General features: G+C 49.5%; 1 long non-coding RNA gene and 4 other non-coding genes across 8 annotated transcripts; 2 read left to right on the top strand and 3 right to left on the bottom strand.

The window, feature by feature from the left end:
- Nucleotides 1–120: 120 nt before the first annotated feature.
- Nucleotides 121–193, bottom strand: TRNAM-CAU (transfer RNA methionine (anticodon CAU)). The gene has a single exon. It is a non-coding gene; the product is annotated as a tRNA-Met (tRNA).
- Nucleotides 194–832: 639 nt separating this feature from the next.
- TRNAL-AAG (transfer RNA leucine (anticodon AAG)) lies at nt 833–914 on the top strand. Its single transcript has one exon. It is a non-coding gene; the product is annotated as a tRNA-Leu (tRNA).
- A 3,423-nt stretch (nt 915–4,337) lies between these two features.
- Nucleotides 4,338–4,409, top strand: TRNAQ-CUG (transfer RNA glutamine (anticodon CUG)). The gene has a single exon. It is a non-coding gene; the product is annotated as a tRNA-Gln (tRNA).
- A 299-nt stretch (nt 4,410–4,708) lies between these two features.
- On the bottom strand, nt 4,709–4,814 carry TRNAL-CAA (transfer RNA leucine (anticodon CAA)). The gene is made up of 2 exons: nt 4,777–4,814; nt 4,709–4,754 (listed from the first exon to the last, which is right to left on the bottom strand). It is a non-coding gene; the product is annotated as a tRNA-Leu (tRNA).
- Nucleotides 4,815–8,373: 3,559 nt separating this feature from the next.
- On the bottom strand, nt 8,374–21,375 carry LOC123794456 (uncharacterized). Of its 4 annotated transcripts, none has more exons than XR_015722605.1 (4): nt 20,086–21,358; nt 18,201–18,297; nt 14,183–14,522; nt 8,374–8,587 (listed from the first exon to the last, which is right to left on the bottom strand). It is a non-coding gene; the product is annotated as an uncharacterized LOC123794456 (long non-coding RNA). The 4 variants fall into 4 exon arrangements; XR_006780204.2 differs by lacking the exon at nt 8,374–8,587 and having other exon boundaries at nt 8,596–14,522; nt 20,086–20,291; nt 20,661–21,375; XR_006780203.2 differs by lacking the exon at nt 8,374–8,587 and having other exon boundaries at nt 8,596–14,522; nt 20,086–20,260; nt 20,661–21,358.
- Nucleotides 21,376–21,399: the final 24 nt, after the last annotated feature.

The raw sequence follows: 21,399 nt of genomic DNA on the forward strand, positions 1-21,399 counted from the left end.
AATCTTATCAAGCGAGTTCCTCGGTTTAAAGGGGAAAAAAAAGATATACTGTGCACATTTCAGCGGAAAAAAAGGTTAGGGAAAGAAGGAAGATTCATCAACACTCAACACGAAAAGTAGTGCCCCCTCTGAGGTTCGAACTCAGGACCTTCAGATTATGAGACTGACGCGCTGCCTACTGCGCTAAGGAGGCACCTGTGCCTCTCACCTGCACAAAACGCTTACCAACACCACCGTACGACTGGCCGTCTCCAATCCTGCGGCCGGGGTTTCAGAGCAATTCGCGCCAAGCCGTCCACAGTCCGGGGTTGAGCTGCGCAGGACAGGGCGGCCGGCCCGGCCCTCGCGACCTCTCCCGCGGAGCCGCGGCCGTGCGCGCACCTGAGCCGGGCTGGGCGCGAACCCCGCTGCCGCCCCACCCGGAGACACCTGGACCTTCCCGGAGGCCGGACGCGGTGGGCGGGAGCGCGTCTTGCCTCCGCCCTGCGGTCCGCCGGATTCCTCCTTTGCTTCTGTTCCCCCTTAGCAGCTCCCGGGCTCGCCCCCAAACGGCCGGACTTGCTCGCTCCTGGAGTCGGGGGGCTCACTGCCCGCCGTCCCCGCGCATCTGCAGCCACACTCTCGCTGCAGCGCTGTTGACAAGCCGGGCGGGGGTCTCCGCCGCGGCGTCGGGCTCAGGGCCGGCCTGGAGCCGCGAGGAAGTCGAGCGGGGCGTCCAGCGGGCCGGGGTCCCCGCGCGAGCTGCGGGCTGGAGCGGCGAGGGGACGCGAGCAGGGCGAGAGACGCGCGACTCTCAGATCGGAGAAGGGTAGGCGGCGCGCGGCTCTCGGGCGGTAGCGTGGCCGAGCGGTCTAAGGCGCTGGATTAAGGCTCCAGTCTCTTCGGGGCCGTGGGTTCGAATCCCACCGCTGCCAGGGTGTCATTTTTTTTTTTTTACGGCTCTCCGGCTGCATACGTGTCCCTTTCTCACTCGCAGTGTAGACAGTTATCCACAGACTCCAAGTCCAGGCAGGAGCCCCTCCCCTACACCCTCTGTTTTCCCAGGGGCCGCAGAGAGCACCCATCCACACCGCCCCCAACACATTGTGGGTCTTCAATTAATTATTTCAATCAACAAAAAGTTCATGAGCATTTACTGTGTGTGATACTGACTCCCTCCATCACTGTATTTTCACCACCCAGAAGTATCCAACATGTAAAAGACCTTCATCTCACCCACTCATTTATGTTACAAAGTACCTGTCAGCATCTCTACGTGCCAGGTGCTTTCTTAGGCCCTGCGCATACAGCCGCGCTTCCTACTCAATAAACGATGGACGACGGAGGAGCGGTCAGTCTCCCCGAATGCGCTGTTCTCGCCGTGCCCGCGGCCTTTGGCTCCACGTTCTGAGCCTTCCTTGCGCTCATCCGCACCGCGGCGACCGCACGCACCGCCCGGCCTCGCCTCGGCCGCTCTCAGCCCGCAGACCAGAGGCGCCCGCCCCTCCGCGTCTCTGCGTGCGCGCCTGGGCTCCCCCTGCTCCCGCTCCAAGCGCTTCCCTCCGACCTCAAGGCCTTTTCTCATCCCCTAGGTCTCAGCTCGGAAGCGCTTTCTCCTGGAAGCCTCCCTTGATCTCCCCCTGCAGAGTTACAAAGAGTCAAACAGCAAGGTTCCCCGCCCTGGCGCCTCGTAGGGAAGACAAGCGTTAGACGCATGACCGCCCCAAGATGGCACAACTTCCGCGGTCGAGAGAGAGCTTGAACTATGAAAGAGAGCCAGACATAGTGTTACCAGAACAAAGAATGTGACCGAATGGTACAACAGCTCGAGGTATAGAAGGACACACTTCGGACTGTTGCCGCTAGTAACAGGGTCCGAGGAGAGAAAGGGGGGAAGTTATAAATTTTACCTGAGACACTTCTGCCAGAGGTGTTAGAACGACTGCATATTTGGCTCATAAATCAAATAAGTGGATTCATGAATTTGTAAATGAATTTTTTAAAACCCCAACCCGATAAACAGGAAAGGAGCAATGCAGCGTGCTGGGGCCAGCGCAGGAGGCCTCGGTGCAACTTCCCGACCCCGGCAGGCTTTCCTCCTTCACTGGTATTCCTGTGGGTGTGCGCTGGCATGCTCCCTTATCCGTCAATCCATTCCTCGGCATTTGCCGAAACTTTGGGAAACTGTGGTGTAATTGCCGGCTTTTCCTCCTGCGTCCTGAGCTTCGTCGGACACAAAGCCGCATTTCTCTGGCTTCCCCATATCGGGAAAGCGGAATACACACGTGTGGTAAATTTCAGTGAATAAATATATGAAAGAATAGCTTTCTACTTTGCGAAGTGAGCAGGGTATACAGAGCGGAGCACCCAGGAAGACCCTGAGATCTTCGGTTTCACGTAGGGTCATGTGTTCTGAAGCCCCTTTTTCCGGGACAGCCCAGCTGAGGCTGGTTGTAGGAGTCCGATGACGCCACGAGGACTTGCTCTTTGGATTCAGCTCTGCTACCAGGTGAGTGCAGGTCATTTCTGCTTAGATCACCAGACGACAGCCTGTTTCCGGACTGTGGGGCCCAGGCATTTCTCCGCCCTCCCCACACTGCTCCCTTTGCTGGTCTCACTTGCTCGCTTTCACCCTGCGCGATTTGGAACCACTCACGGGCAATCCAAGGAGAAGGTGCTCCCTTTTGAATTCCACCCTCAAAAATAAACGAACCCATGGCCACCTGCCCCATTTTCCAGGGCTTTACCCACTTATCCTTTCCTAGGGAATAAATGTGCTAAGGCTGAAAAAGCAGTCATTCATACCCCTTCCCCTTGCCTACCTCAGAGAGGAGTTGAAAGCCCATAGTTAAATAATGGCCTTTTGATGGGCTGGTATCCTTTTAAAACCAGCGGACATTTTTTTTTTTAATTCTTTAAGAAATAAGGCTGCGGCTCATGGGAATAAAAAGGATGCCACCTGTACTGGGGGAGAAAGACTTGGTTCACTACTCAGATCTAAGATGAATTAGACCATCTTTTAAGGCCAGGAGACTAGTGAACATGGGATGGAAAGTTGTGTGTGCATAAACATGAGAACGTTAGTCACCTGGCCAAAAGTCTTCGACTTTCTCGCTTCTCTCCCCCCACCATGTTTATTGAGCCTCTATCTTGTGACAGGCACCTTGCCGGGTTGGAGATCCAGCAAAAGGATGAGCTACAGAAAATGATTCAGGATTCCTTAGCAATTCAGCCTGGGGGGAGGGCTACCAGAGCACTTGGAGAACAGACGGTCAATTTATGTTGAGCGAAGGGCAGTTTATATCTGAGTGTTCCCTCCAGTCATGGTGTATATACGATCTCTTTATTATGTGTTGTTCTTACAGTTACTACGTAAATAATCACATTATCTTAATGAAGTTAAGATTTTGAAAAACTAAATGAGTATGCCTAGCACTAGATGTCCTCTCTTGCCCTCCATACCCAAGAACAGCTGTTTATGGTTCTGTGTGAACACTGGAATGTCCACCTGGGAGCTGTGACCTGGAAAGGGCAGAAACAAAGCAAAACAAAACAAACGATGGGGTAGTCATCCCTATGAGCCTTGTCAGATTTAGCTTGGAGAGAAAGAAAAGGAACCCCTCCCAGTGTCTAACGCTGGGCCCTTCCACTGAATATTCATGCACTCACCCTATTATCTATGGCCTCAAGCAACACGCTGGATGAAGCTTCTGTTAGTACCAGGCTCCTGGGGTCAAAGAGGAGAGAGACGGGCCAGCACCGAGACCTCTCCGAGTGGGACCTCAGGTTTCCAGGTTCCGAGCCCACGATGACCGCTGCCAGGGAAGCAGCACCGCCCTGCGAGGTTGTTCCAAAGGCGTCTGCAGGTCCTTGGAATGAGTAAGCGAAGCTATAGGAAGGAGATGCTGTACTTTTCTTTTCTCCCCTTTGAACAGAGAGATGAAAATCCAATTTGCCTTTGCGTGAGTCAGAAATGAGGGCAACATCAAAACCACTGGGAGAATATCCTCCGGTCCCTGCGCTGCCCTGACATCCAGGGGAAGGAACCCGGGAATTAGGCGCGGTGGAGACGGTGGGTGAGAGCCCCTCCCACCACCTGCCACCCATGTGCCGCTCGGGGTTCGGCCTTTCCATCGCCTGGAGGCTGGAAAGTGCAGGGATTTTCCACTTACCCCCCAAAAAAATGCCCTCGTAGATTTAAAAAAAAAAAATCAAGAAGAAAGAAGAGACAGAACTTTCATTGAAAGGGATGCTTCATTTTCAATTGTATTCTATGCAGCTCTCGTTTTCTTTTTAAAAGAAGGCTCAAAGGAAGAAGAGATCTCAGATGGACAGTGTATACAAGCGTCATCAAGTGGGGTTCCATGGTGTAATGGTTAGCACTCTGGACTCTGAATCCAGCGATCCGAGTTCAAATCTCGGTGGAACCTTCCTATTTCCCGTCTTTTTACCGGACTTCCTGCTTCCCTTACGGCCGGCGATTTTTGATGGGCTGGGGCAGGACCCCCGGCCGCGGCCCCCGGCTCCCGGGCGCAGGACCCGCCGTAGGGCGCCCACGTCTCCGTCCCGGGTCGGCGTGCGGTGCACAAAGACGGCACCGGGGACGACGAGGGCCCTGGCCGACTGCAACCCAGACGGGGGAAGGAGGGGACAGACCTCACCGAGCCCGCTGCTTGGGTCGCAGAAGGAAAAGCAGAGCGAAAACCGAAGAAATGCGGAGAAAAGGGTATGTCAGAAGTGGGATTCGAACCCACGCCTCCATTCGGAGACCAGAACCCTCTTTCCGAGGAAGCGAAGCTTGAGTCTGGCGCCTTAGACCACTCGGCCATCCTGACACCCGGAGGTGCACCCCCTGAAGAAGTGAAATCTTTCATTCTTATGAACTAACGCCTCCTCTGAGCCGCCGGGATTTCCTCCCGCTTCGGGTGCATCCGAGAAACCCGAATGAACTGAACCGCTTTCCTGGCGGATCCGGAACTTGGAGTGAACTCGCGAGGCTTTGCTCTGGACGCAGGCGGCGACTCGGATCCCTCTCCCGCCCTCTGCCTTCCCCGCCCCGCCGGGACCCCGGGCCCGGAATGGCCCCAGCTGACACTGGAGAGCCCCTGTGTCTACCAGCAGCGCGGCTCGGGAAGAACGCGCGGAGCCCAGCGGGTGTAGACTGGGAGACCACCGGCGCGCGGGTCTAGACCGCAGAGGGGCGGGGCGAGCGGGCGGGGAGCTGCCGGCCGCTGCGGACTGAGCTGCGCGCGGGAGCCCGGGGTCCGCGGGCGACAAGGAACAGACGGCGGCCCCGCAGGCCCCGCAGGCACACGGGTTGGCTCCAGCCCCGCGTCCAGCAGCAGGTGCGCAGGCCGGTCTTCGGCCGGGAACCACGGACAGCAGCTCTCTGCGGATGCTCGTGCAGAGATTTCCAGGGTAAAGACCAAAACTGACACAGGAGCTGGGAAAGAGCTAAAGCGAAACACACACATGCGGGAAACTGAATTTTTAAAAAGCATAATTAAGTCCTCAGTGAGGTAAGAGAAGATACAGCGTTCCTGAAACAAGGAGAGAAGGGGGAAGCCTGAAAATTACTATTATGATGGCAGAAATGTCCTTGTAAGAATTTCAACATAAGGTTGCAGAAATCTCCTTGAAAGTGTGGGGCGGAGATGGAAACCAGAAGAGAGTCCAACAGAGCATGAAAGGGTACTTGGTAGAAGGTGTGCGTCAAACCACCGTGGTTTCCAGGAAGAGAAGCGGAGAAAATGAAGGAAAGGAGATAAAAACATAACACAAGATTATTTTCCAGAACCGAAGACCTTTATCTCCAGATAAAATAGGCCCACCAAATGCCCTGCGTCGTGTGTGAGAAAAGCCCCACATCATGAAATATCAGAACCTCAGGGATAAAGTGAAGTTCCCACAAGTTTCCAGAGAGAAAAGAAAAAACGTGGCTTGCAAAGGACTAGGATCAGGATGGCGTCTTCTCCACATCAGCCCTGACGCTGAGGTCAGAGGAGATCTTGGAAATCACCGTAGACTTCTGAACCCAGACCTGAGGCCAGAGAAGGGTGGGCGGGCGTTTCCGGTCCTGCAAGGTTTCCAAAAAATAAAAATAAAAAATAAAAAATGGCCTCCCGTGTCTTTTTCCCCAAGACGCTCGGGAGGAATTGTTCCGCCAAACGTGGAATTCCAGTAAGAAGGAAGAAGGTGTGAAATCGGGACTAGGGGACGCACCGCAGCAGGTTGGTGCGGACCCGCTCCAGGGTGCGTGCGCGCGCGACAGCAGCAGGTGCAGGGTGCGGCAGGCGGGAGCAGGGGGTCACAGCCCGAGCTCCAAGGGAGCTGACGTCGCCCCGCGCTGGGCCATAACAGGGTCAGAAAGCTGCTGCCGAATTAGGAATAAACACTTAAGAAAAGTAATCAGAGACAGAGGAGGCAATTAGGTGTGAGAGGAACAAAGGTTGTCAAAGGAAGGAAAAACTAATTATGGTCGATCATGCAGCCCAGGTCTGAAAAATATTACGAACTCATAATGACGAGAACTCAACAGTGATTTAACTAAAAGTGAAATATGTATTTGAGAATTTAAATTTAATAAGTATTTGTTGAATTAATGAAGAGTGGGTAAATAAATACATCCCCAAAAAGCAATTCATGAAGAACATATGCTTAAATATAAAGGATTCTTATGGATATATTCTTAGAATAAACATACTTTCATGAATATATTCTTTTTATGTCCCTCAATCTGTCCTTTCTCTGCTCAGCTAAGGAAAATTAAATTGTCCCTAAAATGCCATTATTAAGACAAATAATGATCTTAATGGTCAATTATAACCTCACAGAAATCTTTAAAAGCTGCTGAAACCACCCCAATGTATATGAACTGATGTAAGTTTTATAATTAGTTAAAATAAACAAGTAACTTTGGTGACCTGGTTTTCCATCACCACATCTACTTTCTGCTTTTAAGGACACAGTGCTAAACTGAAGTGAATACACATATATGCATTTGCAAATTCGTGATCCAGCTTTTCAATAAATGGTGCTGGACCAACTGGGAAAAATAGACGTAGACCCCTATCTCACACCTGTTAAACAACAAAAATTCAACTGACCACATTTTAAAGATCTAATTGGCTATATTAAGCAACTCATGAATTGGGCAGCATCCTATCCAGCAAGTAGAGGGGAGCTCCAAGGGGCTACAGAAAGGGAAAGGTTTTTAAAGGCAGGACAAGAAAGTCATCAACAGAAAAAAAGGATTATTTCAGGTTCAATCACCTTCATTTAGGGACAAAAGGGTTTTAGTAGGTGGCTGACCTTTGGGGGATGAAGAGGCCCCACGTGACAGATTACCTTTTTGGCACTGACCAGGAAATTCCATGTTGACTGGTTAAAGCTTACACTTCTGGGGGCTGAAACTGCAGTCAGGACAGGGATTAAGTCTTGGTGTACTGACTTGGGGCCTTAACCTAAGTGGGGCCATTTGGGGATTGTGGTTTTCTTTTTAACATATCAAACATAAAAATGAATCCAAAATGGATCATTCACCTAAATATGAAAGGGAAAGTAAAGCTTCTAGAAGAAAGAGAATATCTTACTGAACCTGGGGTAGGAAAAGATTTCAAAAACAGCAGTAGTAACCAAACAGAAAAAAGTGGATAAAGCGGAATTCATCAAAACTAAAGACTGCTCATCAAAAAAGATCATTTAAAAAGTTAAAAGGGAAGCCATAAACTGGGGAAAAATATTTGCAATATACATATATCTGGCAAGGGACTCATTCCAAATATATAAAGCACTACTATGAATCAGCCAGAAAAAAGACAAATACCTTATGTTTTTAGTGGGTGAAAGACTTGATCACACATTCAGTAAAGAGGCCATTCAAATGCTCAGCAGCCATATGAAAAGATGCTCCATATCATTAATAATCAGGGGAAATAAACTAAAATTACAATGAGTTACCTTACAAATCTACCTGAATGGCCAAAATTTAAAGAAACAAAACAAACACACCAAATGTTGGTGAGTTGTTGGACAATTAAACTTCTCATATATTTACTGCTGGAAATGTAGATTAGTACAATCACTTTGGAAAACTGTTGGCATGTCTGAAACACTGAACAGAAGCATATCCTTGATGCATTAATTCTACTAGAAATGAGTGCGTTTGTCCATCTACAGACATGCAGAAGAATGTTCGGGGCAGTTCTATTCATAATAGAATAAAATTCTTAAGACAACTCAATACCCATCAGTGGCAAAATGATAAATTGTGATATAGTCACACAATGAATCACTACAGCAGCAGCAGCAATAAAAATTGAATTATGCTACAGATAAGAACAAATCTTACAAATGTAATGAGTAAAAAAAAAGCCTGACACCAAAAAGTGCTTATTGTATGATTCTACTTATTTATTTTTAGTTTTAAAATTTTTTTTATATATATGGGCTCCTGGGTGGCTCAGTCGTTAAGCCTCTGCCTTCGGCTCAGGTCGTGATCCCGGGGTCCTGGAATCGAGCCCCGCATCGGGCTCCCTGCTCGGCTGGGATCCTGCTTCTTCCTCTCCCACTCCCCCTGCTTGTGTTCCCTCTCTTGCTGGCTGTCTCTCTGTCAAATAAATAAAATATTTAAAACAATTTTTTTGATATATAATTCACATAACGTTATACATATTAGTTTCAGGTATACAATGTAGTGATTCAATATTTGTATAAATTGCAAAATGATCACACTGTAAGTCCAGTTAACAACCCTCATGATACAGTTACAAAATGTTTTTCTTCAGATCAGAATTCCTTTTTTTTCGAATTCTTAGTTAAATTCTAGTTACTTAACATACAGTGCAACATTGGTTTCAGGAGTAGAATTCAGTGATTCACCACTTACATCCAACACCCAGCGCTCATCACAGCAAGTGCCCTCCTTACTGCCCTATGCCCATCTAGCCCACCACCCACCCACCTGCCTCCACCAACCCTCAGTTTGTCCTCCATGTTAGGAGTCTCTTGTGGCTTATTTCCGTGTCTGTTTTATATTATTTTATTTTTCCTTCCCTTCCCCTATGTTCATCTGTGAGTGAAATCATACAGTATTTGTCTTTCTCTGACTGACTTATTTCACGTAATACACTCTAACTCCATGTATGTTATTACAAATGGCGAGATTTCATCCTTTTTGATGGCTGAGTAGTATTCCATTGTATGTATGTGTGTGTGTGTGTGTGTGTGTGTGTGTGTGTGTGTGTGTTAATAGACACCACATCTTCTTTATCCACTCATCAGTCCATGGACCTTTGGGCTGCTTCCACAGTTTGGCTACTCTGGACAATGCTGCTATGAACATTGGGGTGCATGTGCCCCTTCTTTCCACTACATCAGTATCTTTGGGGTAAATACCCAGTAGTGCAGTTGCTTGGTCATAAGGTGGCTCTATTTTTAACGTCTTGAGGAGCCTCCATACTGTTTTCCAGAGTGGCTGCACCAACTTGCACTCCCACCAACAGTGCAGGAGGCGCCCCTTTCTCTGCATCCCCGCCAACACCTGTCGTTTCCTTTCCCTGTGCTGTCAATTTTAGCCATTCTGACCCCCGTGAGGTGGCATCTCATTGCTGTTTTGTGCGTGATTTATTTATATGAACTTCAAGAACAGGTAAAATTAATATTTCTGGAAACTTGGAAGAGTGGTTTCCCGTGGGTAACTCTTGGGGGTGGGTACTGACGGAGGGGAAGCGTGAGGGAGCCTTGGGGAGATCAACATCATGGTCCGATTGTTGGTACACACACGGAACAATCCATCAGGCTCCACACTGAAGACCTGCGCCCGTTATGTGCATTTTACATCCTACGTTTGAAATTACAACCCAAGACGACTTCTTGCTCAGTGTCCCTTAGGTGCCCCAGACCATGAGCTCTGAAGATACTAAAGGAAGGGAGAAACTGCTGTTTCGGGGGACACCGCAGGCTCTCCGAGGGGCGGGTTCGGAGGGAGTGGGTGGCCTGCAGGGAGCTGGGGCAGCTGCCTGTTCGAGTGCAGCACAGAAACGGAAGAGAAGTGGTCCCAGAGCTCGAAGAGGTGACATCATCTTCTTGAGGCCCGGTGTGCTCCGGGTCCTTCCACGGTTGCCTGCTTGCTAGCCGGGACGCCTCTCCTACCCACCGTGGTCACGCTGGGTAACCGCAGGCCGACTTGCCTGGTCACCTAGTGCACTCCTTACCGACCTGTTTCACCCCGGCTAACCAAGGGCACCCAATCCAGGGCTCGGCTGCCAGGCTGGGCTCCGCGGAACCGTCCCCGCTGCAGAGCCCGGGGTGGCGCAGTCACACTTCGCCGTGCACTCCGTTGTGTCTCCTGGAAACTCCTGTGCCGGAGCTCTAACCCCCAGCGGGGCCGTGTTTGGCGATAAGGCCTTTACGGAGGCAGCTGAGGCGAAACGAGGTCGTGAGGACGGGCCAGCGTCCTGAGAAGACGACGGGGAGCTACCAGGAGGCAGTGTGCACAGAGGAAAGGCCCTGCAAGGACACACCAAGGACAGAGGCCTCGGGAGAACGAACGCTTCTGACAGCTTGATCTTGGACTTCTAGTTTCCAGAAAATCAACTGAGAAAACAAATTCCTGCGAGTGCAAGCCAGCCAGTCTGGTATTGTTACGGCAGCCCAGGCCGACGAAGACACGTTCCCTGGTGGCCGGCGGGCCCAAGAGACCAAGGCACGGCCCTCGGTCCTCCTCAGGCCCGCCCAGCACAGGGGAGTCTCTGCGCGGGACTGTGTTGGTCACAGTGTGCGCAGCCCAGCCCAGGTCCGAGCGCGGGGAGTAGACCGCACACACGGGGAGGAGGGAGCTGCCGTCCCTGCCCACCCAGCCCCCAGGGCAGCATCTGGCCTACCTCGGGTGCTCACACCAGGGTTCCTGCCTGCAAAACCCGCAGCTGCTGTCTGACCGAATGAGGATAATCGGATGTTCATTATGCGCGTCTCTCAACTTTCCTGCACGTTGGAGATTTTCACAAAATGCACTTGATTACAGTTGCTGGCTTAGTTACAGGTCTTCTCTACTTGGAGAAACCGTGAGCGCCTGGAACATGTCTACCTAGTTTACTGCTGTACCCGGGCTGTAAGATGGTATGTGCTCAATCAACGTGTAATTAAAGATGAAAACGCAAACGAGAAAACAAAACCAAAACAAAAAACAAAAAACTCTAACTTTTCAGAGGTTTGCACAGAGTCCCCCCTGTTGCAAGAGTGCCTCTCTCTTCCTTGTAATTATCCTTTTGAGTAAAGTCTCTGCTAAGTCCAGATTTGTTTTTATTTGACAAATGTTTCTGGATCAACATTACTTATAAAAATTAAAATACTTAAGGTTAACTTCTTTTATGCCACAAAAAATGTCTATACTAAAGAATTTCTGTACAATGCCAATAAAATGTAAACTAGATAAACCTATCAGTTCCCATCATCTGTCAGGAAATCACAGCAATAAAGCTTTTTGTAATTAAAAAAAAAAAAAAAAACCAAGCACCTTTATTGAACAAAATCCCCTAAACCCTTGCCGTTTAAAAGGACAGGTCAGGGGCGCCTGGGTGGCTCAGTCAGTTAAGCATCTGACTTGGACTCAGGTCATGATCTTGGGGTCCTGGGATCAGCCTGCAGCTGGCTCCATGCTCAGCAGAGAGCCTACCTGTCTCTCTCCCTCTGGCCCTCCCACCTCTGCCCCTCTCCCTGCTCATGCTCTTTTGTCAAAAAAATAAATAAAATTTATTTTATGTCAAAAAATTTATTTTATGTAAAAAAAAAAAAAGGACAGGTCAGATTAGCTTTTCCTCCATTGTCTCCAAAGATCTGATCCTCAGGAAACAGAACACAGTTAAAAGCTGGGAAGCAAATGACCAATTCAAAAAAGTTAATATTTAAGCGACTGGAGATAATCACATTTTTCAGGGATGGTATTACCTGAGTATGCCTTGAGTTCTCATATCCTGTGTCTGGTCTTAGATCGCTCTATAACCTAGGACTCTTCGTACTGGTCACTCGAAGTAATAACCTATACAGGGAGTGTGGTCAGGAGAACTAAACCCAGCAATTTCAGTGTCTGGTTGGGGGGAAAAAAAGTGTCTGGCAGAGCCCCGGGTCAGATGAAGAGACAGTTTGTGTAGTGGTCAGGGCTCAGACTGTGGACCCAGTCGGCCTGGACTCCCGTCCTGGCTGGTCATTCACTGACTCTGTGACCCAAGGTAGTATCCTTACCAATTTCCCCAGCCAGAAAACGGGGATCATAATAAGGGCCCATAGCTCGCAGGATCCAGGGACTCTGTGCCCAGTATACAATAGCTTCTAAGCACCTACTCTAATACCTATTAAACGAACAACTCATCTCTCCTCCATCGACCTGAATGAGAAGAGGAAGGACCAGCACCAATCCATCACTCCGTGCTTCTTCAGTCGTCTGTTTCAGGGTCTCTCTTCCTCGCCTGCTTCTGCTCCATCCTCTGGAGACAGCTGAGGAGAAGCGCACGGGGCTCGGAGTCTCACCCGGTCCTGTGTCCATCGTTCCATCAGCTCCTTCCCGGCCAACACCCCCTCGTACCACCACCGCAGGAGCCTCCGATCCGTATGCGGTGCCGGGGTTGCTCGGCTCACAGAGCCTCAGTGGTCCTCCCTCCTGCAAGGGTTCAGGGCTCAGAGTCTGTCCATCACCGATGCTTCTTTACCCAAAGGCACCTGGCCAAGTGGATCCGGACGTCCTGTCCACATTTCTTCCACATGCTCATGCCTAAGCTCAGAGCAAGTCAGAGTCTCTCACAGTTTACAACACCTCGATGGTGTCAGTGTTACCACTGTCGTGGGCAGCCCCAAAGGATCTGAGGGGCTTGCAAAGACTGCTAATCATATAATAAAACACGGAGTTTTATATTTGGGGGAAAAGTCTGAGGAGAGAGAATGCCTCGGTTTCTTGGCTTGTAACCCTTTGGTCACTTGCCTAGCTCTCTAAAATCCCTCCCTTTTTATAACTCTTAAATTATCTGTACAAAATAAAACATATTGCAGAAAAATCAACCTAGAAAGTAGACATCACTCATAATCTATCCCCTCCTCCCAGTCCTTCTGACATATCACCCCCACTTTTTTTTTAAGACTTTGTTAATTTATTTTGGAGAGAGAGCAGGGAGGGACGAAGGGAGAGGGAGAGAGAACCCCAAGCAGACTCTCCTGGGGGGCAGAGCGGATGCGGGGCTCGATCCCATGACCCTGAGATCATGGGCTGAGCTGAAAACCGAGAGTCTGCCACCGACCGGACTGCGCCACCCAGGCGCTCACAACACGTTACACCCTTACTAATTTGGGTCATATTCCTCCACGTATTTTTTTAGTGTGTACATTTGTACGTTATTATCTTACAAAAGAATTCATTCTACATGACCTGCAACTTGCTTCTAACAAAACAACACGTGGATGACCTTTCACATCCGCACATACGTTCTTTTTAATGACAGAATCGCACTGTAGTGTGTACCATAATTTTTAAACTAATACATTTTTGATGATTTTTTCTTTGCTGCTTTCTTTTTAACTACTTTGGTTCTCCTTGTCTTTCTCACTAGACCAAAAGAACTTAGATTTAAACAGTAAATAAATCTGAAAATAGCAAGATGAATGACGTCTTCTAATGGAAATTTTCGGATGCTGAGGAATGGACAGACTGCTATCTCAAAATGAAATACCTCGTGTTTCTTTTCCCGTTAGAAAAAATTTCAGAACTTATTTGTAAATGGACCAATATTTCTCAAAATCAAAAAGGAAATTTCTGAAAGAAAACTCATTCCTTCACTCAGGCAAAACCGTCTTGACAGTTCGAAATTTAAAACAGAGAATCCACTTCTCTGCGCAGAAAGGAGTGCTTTATGCCCTTGAGAATTCATTTGTGTCCTTGTTTTCTTTTAATTAGCCTTGGATAACGGAGGCATGCACACGGTACAAGATTGAAAAGATACAACAGGTGCACCAACTTTTCACCCCACGCAGAAATGCAGAAGCGTCTCCACTTACGGGGAGTCTGATCACTTCTCTGCAGGATTTTTAAATTGTGGACCTAGCAAATCCCTCCCCTCCCCTTGCATTTTGCACCCCCCACCCCTCCGGCACCAGCTATCCCTCCCTTCCAGATCAGCAAGACGCAAGGGAACTGAAGAGGGGCTGTAGGGTTCCTTACTTTGCCGCCTTTTGCGCGTGGCCCAGAAATGCTCGTCCACCTGGGGTCAGATGAATGATGAAGGAGAGGCTTCTTACCTATACTACTGGAGACAGTTCTAATATTTCTATGAAGGTTTTCTCATCTTGTGTTCATGGCTTTTGTGCTGTAAGGAATTCGGCCTCGCCTAAAGACAGGTCTGGCCTTCATCTTCTCCAGGAAGTGACCTCTCAGCACGTGGGATTCCCCCGGTGACAGTGGTGTCTGCTATTCCACGGGCCCTCACGACACACAGCCTGCGTCCTGCACGCTCCTCGGGCTGGCTTCATGGGGACACTTGGCTTTGGGCGGAGGGAAGATGCTGGAAAATGAAGGAGACAAGGACAGGATGAGGAACAGAGCAGGACTGGCCCTGGTCATGTTTCACCTACTACTCTGAGTGACGTCAGAGAAATGGGGAAAAGGGAAGCGTCAAAAGGAGGTGTTTCATAGAAACTCTGAAATTAGGTCACAGATATGCTAACCCAGGGCTTGTGACAGAAACTGCTAATACCCATTTTCACCTTCCTCCTTCTTTGCTTAGGAACCCAGGTTTTTATCCTGCTTAGCAATGTGCTCAGAAAGACTTCCCTTCCCAACGTCCTTTTGCGGTGGCCAGACATTGAAGGGAAACTTGCTGTGGGTAAGAACCTTCGAAATTAGGGTCTTCGGGACGGTGTGAGGATTTGTCTCGGTGTTCTGGGATGATGTGACGTGACGTTGGGGTCTGGGAACAACGGTCAGTAAAGACGTCTTGAGATATTTTCAGTGCGAGAAAGGTGGTTTTATTAAAGCATGGGTGATGTGGTTTTGGAATAGAGGTGAGGTTCGGTGGGGTGGAATCCAGAGCCAACGACTAAGAAAGAATTCTTGAGGCGTCTTTGGTGCAAAACGATGATTTATTAAAGCATGGGGACAGGACCCGTGGGCAGAAAGCGCTGGGGCCCCAGGGTCTTGAGGATTATATACTCCGGAATTGGGGGAAGGAAAAGGGAGGTTTCGAAAGAACCTTCATAGGCTAAAGAGGACAGACCTACAAGATACCTACAAGATACCAGAGGCCTGGCCATTGTCGAGTTAAGGTTGTTTTCCCCTCTAGCAAGGCATTAACATGAAGATGGTTGGGAGCTTCCTGGAGGAAAGTCACAGGTCTCCCACCCAGGAGTGAGGGCTGGGGGAGGGGAAGGTTGCGGGCTGTCAGCTTACGCTCTGTCTTCAGCCCGCCTTCCGCTCCCTCGTCACAGGGGCAGGACCCATGAGCAGGAAGAGCTGCATTGGGGTCGTTAGGAGTGACTGGCGATATACTTTTTTTTAAATGATTTTTTATTATATTATGTTAGTCACCATACAGTGCATCCCCGGGGACGATATACTTTTAAGTTGGGAGGGGGTTAGGGACAAGTTTCTAAGGAATTTGGAAGCCAGGCTTTCAGGACCGAGAGGGGCTAGCTGCAGGTCAGATAAGGTCATTTGCAATTGTCTAGTGAAACAGTCATGAGACCCTTCGGACGTATGTTTGGAGGATGATTGCTAACAGACCTTGTGGGGGTAGAGATCAAAGAAATTGTCTCTGAAGGGATTTTATACATTAAAGTAGACTTGCGGGATCCCGGGGATTGGGCTAAGATTGCCTTCTGTCCTCAGCAAAGTACTAACATCAAGGCCTCTGAGTTCCTTCAGGAAGGTCACGCTGCGTATCTCAAGGATTTGTCAATGGGTTTTCTAAGGAAGTTTAGTTTTTCTCCATTTCTTTTGGCTTTGTTCTCCCCATCCTGGGACACTTCCTATTTGAGTGCAGATTTTTACGTGAATTTTCTCTGACACACCCATCCGAGCCGAGCCGCCGTTCGGCTCCCTCCCCTGGCTGCCCAGTACACAGAATCACGCCAGTCACTCTCCACCCTTCACATCTGGACTCACTTTCACGGCATCTTTCACACTATGCATTCATTTCTTGGTTTGCTTATTGTCCATCTTTCCCTCCGAAAGCAACTCCATGTGCCCAGAACTTTGATTGGCTCCCTGCAGTACCCTGGAGTCCAGAAGAGAGCCTGGCACGTGCTGGACACTAAGCAAACACTTGTTGAAGGAATGAATTAACGAATGAAAGGATCTCAGACGTCTGTCCGTATTATATATGTAGGTTTGACTCATTTCTTTGGGTACCGAGTATTGCACGCAAGCCTGCAGTGTTCTCCACAACCTGTCCCCTACGGAAGCGTGCTTATGTCGGGTCCAGTGTTTCACAAATCCAAACAATGCTCTGATTAGAACCCTAAGTCACCATCACCTCTGTGCAGATGGGAGAGAAGCGGAGTGGACGGCTCAAAATGGATGTGTATTAAAATTTTTTTTAGCTACCGCCAAATTGTTCTCCACAATGTTCTCCCAACTCACATTCCCACGGTGCACGGAGGGCCGATTTCCTCACAATCGCTGTAATCTTTACCAATCTCATAAACTGAAAGCTTCACATTATTTCATGAACATTGAGTCGAACCCCTTTTCACGCTCATGAGCCAATCGTTCTTTTTCCTCTGTTCACATTCTTTTCTCATCTCCTCTCTGCAGTTTACTTACAGTTGCCAAAGTATTTTGTCTCTCAAGGAAAGTTATCCACTGTGTTATTTGCTAAAGACACTTTTTCCTAATTTTCCTTTATTGTTCGACTGTTTAAAAGTACTTTTCTCTATAGAAGTCATTCAATTTTTAATTTTATGTAAATGTACCCACTTGTGGTTTCTGGGTTTGTGGTCATATTTAGAAAGACCTTCCTCTAGGTGACTTTTTTTTTTTTTAAGATTTATTTATTTGACAGAGAGAGAGACAGGCAGTGAGAGAGGGAACACAAGCAGGGGGAGTGGGAGAGGGAGAAGCAGGCTCCCAGTGGAGGAGTCCGATGCGGGGCTCGATCCCAGAACGCCGGGATCACGCCCTGAGCCGAAGGCAGACGCTTAATGACTGAGCCACCCAGGCGCCCGTAGGTGACAACGTTTTTAAAAATGTCAATCTGTTTTTTAAAAAGAGCTTTTGGAGATTCATTTTTTTTTAAATTTAAACCTTTCATTGATCAGAAATATATTTTGGTACAAGAAGTAAGATGGAGGGGTCCTGACAGGGGTGCCAAGGAGGGCCTTTGGGGTTGGTCTTTTATAGGAAGCTAACCCGGCGCTTAAATCCCTTTAAAATCTCTACTGATAACACCTTCAATGGTTTACTTCCTTTTTAGGATCTGGTTATTTTTTGTTAGTCACAGGTGATTATCATAAAGACACCCAGCCCACACGCCTAGGGTAGGGTGGTCTGGATTTGTCCTCTTATCTCTCACTTTTGAGAGCTTTTTCTGTATCTTCACTTAATAAGCTTCTACTGCTTTACTAAAAAAAAAAAAAAAAAAAAATGAAAGAAAGAAATTAAGAAAGGAAGGAAGAAATCCTGCCATTTGCAAAGACATGGATGGAATTAGAGGATATTACGCTAAATGAAATAAGTCAGTCAGAGAAAGGCAATTATCATATGATCTCACTGATATGTGGAATCTGAGAAACAAAACAGGATCATAGGGGAAGGGAAGGAAAAATAAAATAAGATGAAGTCAGAGAGGGAGACAAACCATAAGAGACTCTTAATCATAGGAAACAAACTGAGGGTCGCTGGGGGGGGAGGTGGGTGGGGGATGGGGTAACTGGGGGATGGGCATTGGGGAAGGTACGTGATGTGACGAGCACTGGGTATTGTATGCAACTGATGAATCACTGATCTCTATCTCTGAAACTACTAATACACTATATGTTAACTAATTGAATTTAAATTTTTAAAATGTGAAAAAGAAAAAAATTCATTAAAAATAATTGTATTTTATTAGCTAGGTTTAGTTTGTTGTTGCATATGCAGAAAATCCAAACAAGTGGCTTAAACAAGACCCTGGCTTTAGTCTCTCTCACATATATGAAGTTTGAAGCAAGCATTCTGCAGTGTGTAAGGACTCCGGCTTATTTACCTTTCACTACACCATCCTAATTGGCTTCCAGTGTTCAAGATTGCTTCATGGTCCAGGACAGCTGCCCAAGCTCCTACCATCCTGTGCACATTCCAGGCTGAAAGAAGAAGGAAGGACAAAGATTAACCCCAGTGTTAGAGCTGACAGTCAGTGAGGCTCTAACAGGATGCCTGGAGGCCAGCAAGGAGGCCCCCACGGCCGGCTGTGGGGAAGGTCCGAGGCCTGTCGGATCCCACCAGACAGACCCAATATGGCGGCGCCTTGACAGGAAACCCCTGAGCAAGTGAGGAGGAAAAAGCGGGAAACCCTGCTTCCAAGAAATCCTTGCCCTAGTTAACAGCTGTCCGTAAAAGACAGAAGGTGAACTCCACCGGCATGCAGCTTGCTGGCTTGCACACTCCCCTCCCTCTCCCTCTCCAGCCCGTCTAGCCCACGCCGTCTCTCTGTCTCTGTTTCTTGCTCTCTCTTGCTCTCACATCTTGAGATGGTACTTTCACTTTTTTAAAAAGATTTGCAAGAGAGAGAGAGAGAACAAGCAGGGGGTGTGGCAGGCAGAGGGAGAAGCAGACTCCCCATTGAGCAGAGACCCCAACACGGGGACTCGATCCCAGGACCCCGAGATCACGACCTGAACCAAAGGCAGACGCTTCACCCACTGAGCCACCCAGGTGCCCCGGAACTTTCACTTCAGTGAACTTTCCTGCTTGGGTCACTCATCCACTATGCTGTGTGTCTGTCCTTGAATTCTTTCTCCTGAGACTGAGAACCCCGGGTGCCTCTTTGGGCCAGGCTGGGTCGAGGCCTCAGGGCCTGTGCCCCCCCCCCCCCCCCCAGTTCACCCGGCAGCAGATCCATAACCAGCTGGACGAGGTTCCAGCCCGTAGGGTCGCGTCCTCGAGCACGTACTGTACCTTAGGACCAGCAGCGAGGGGCTGGGACTACCCTTGAACTGCTATGCTGCTGTCTGCGGTGAAACTTGGAGGAGGGAGTGGAAACTCGGTATACAGTAGTCAAGCAACAGTCCTTTCTAGGTTGTGTTAAGATTGAAACACACGTATTAAAATGAATACGTGTGCCAGAAGTCCCCGGCTGGAGGCCAGGAGGTCAACTGAGCTGCAGAGATGATTTCACAACTTCTAGTTTTCAACAGCTAAAGGTCAGTAAGTTTCATACAAAACTCCAGATTTCTGGGGCGCCTGGGTGGCTCAGTCGGTTTAGCGTCTGACTCTTGGTTTTGGCTCAGGTCATGATCTCAAGCGTCCTGGGATCAAGCCTGGCATTGCACTCTGGTCGGCTTGTCCTTCACCCTCTGCCCCTCCCCCACCCCGTGCTCCTTCTTTCTCTCTCTGTAAAATAAAAACTTAAATCTTTAAAAAAAGAAGAAAAACCCTCCAGGTTTCTGCCTTCTCTTGAACTGAAAATCTGGCAGTATGCTGGGCCCAGTTTCTCAACAGCAGTTTTTAGCAAGAGAGGAGAAGTCGCTGCGTCCTAGGAAGACCTCGGTCCCGCAATGAGTCACTGTCCCCATCTTTCCCTGTTGCTCCCTGGTCTGGGCTGCTCATTTAAGCTCCCCTCTTGCCTCTAACAGGCATTTATGTTTGCACGCCCATCACTTTACAAATAAATAAATAATGATTACTTTCAATGTGATTAGAGCGACTCCAAATTGAGAGCACAGAGGGTCTGCAGAGAAGTCTGTCCCCACTTAAGCATCTGATACCAGTTTCCTTATTTATGAAGTATGTTGGACTACGTGAAAACCAAAGTCAGTTCCTACTTTAAATGTATGCCCTGATTGAGACCTTTGAGAGAGTGAGGGTTCTGTGCAAGGCAGTCAAAGTCTTCCCCCAGAAAAGAGCCAAGTACTCCCAAGCTGAAGTTCTACCTGAACACGGGAGGCCGGCTGGAAAGGAGCGAGGTCAGTGCAGTCGGTCCGGCAGGAAGGAGTCGGACTGAGGAGCGGGCCTTGCAGAGGACTGAGGCAGGCACAGCCCAAGCCCTGCGAGGCTGGGTTGGGACTGTGGCTTCCTAAGAGGATGCTCAAGGGTTTGGACAACGTCCTGGAGGCACAAAAGGAAGCTTTGAAGATTTCTGAGTGAGAAGGGAGAGAATGAAAGGGGCATTTTAGGGTTTTATTAATGATGACTCTCACGCTGGAGGCGTTCTATAAAGAGGTTGGAGGGAAAGACTGGCAACAGGGAAATGAGTGGAAAAGCTGACGGTCAGCCGGCTACCAACTCATCTAATAACCGCCTGCAACTGACAGTGTTGAAATAATTCCGGCCAAGGTGTAATCATGGAAATTAAAGGAAACAGAGGCAAGTTAGAAACAAAGCGAGGCAAGGCTGTCTGGATTCAATGAGGTCGAGAGGAGACCAGGGAATGCCAGGGCAGGACTACGGGTATCGACTGGACCCAGCGCGGAGCCCGACTCAGCGCGGGAGCATCGCCGACCCGCACCTCAGGAAGGAGCACGCGGCCGGGTCCTACCAGCGCTCCTCGCACTGGGACGTTGTACGCCAGCGGACGAAGCCCCGACGGTTAAACACCTGAAGAGGTGATGATGTCTCCCTCCTTGTTGGGGTGCGGTGCTCATCCCCCATTGTCACCGGAGAGGAAGCCGAGGCTCGCAAGGGTAACGGCTGGCCCTGGCACAGTGGGAAGAAGCCGAACCGGGCTGGTCTGACTCATTCTGTCCCGCAGAAATGTTGCCATCAGATAATTAAGATTTTCTTTTCCGAAACAAAACTGCGCCGGCAAGTGGGGTTAATGGTGCAATCAGTCGGCTACTCCCACCCTCCGGCCTCCCGGGGAGGCCAGGCGGCTCCCCCTCCCGCACCCACATCCAGCCCGCTCTGCGGCGCCGAGGCCCGGGCGCCGGGCAGGACACCCAACAAAAGCCTCGGGGTCCAGGCCCAGGCCGCGGGAGCTCGGCGCGGGGCCCGCAGCGCGCAGGCGGGGTCGCCGCGTCCCGCCCCGCCCGCGGAACACCGTCGGCCGCGGTCACCGGGCCCCGAGGAGCGCGCCCCCGCGCGTCGCACCCCGGGCGGTGGCGGGGCCTCCCCGTTCGCTCGGGAGCAACCGTGCGCACCCGAAGCCGCGAATGCGCGTAGCGAGCCGGGCCCGCGCCAAGCCCCGCCCCGGGGCCGCCCCTTCCGCTCGCGCCGGGATCCGCTCGGACGCGGCCACGTTGTCCTGC

The sequence above is a fragment of the Ursus americanus genome, chromosome 32, assembly GCF_024610735.1.
Source record: "Ursus americanus isolate L20-20 chromosome 32, mUrsAme1.1.p, whole genome shotgun sequence".
NCBI classification, from domain to species: Eukaryota; Metazoa; Chordata; class Mammalia; order Carnivora; family Ursidae; genus Ursus; species Ursus americanus.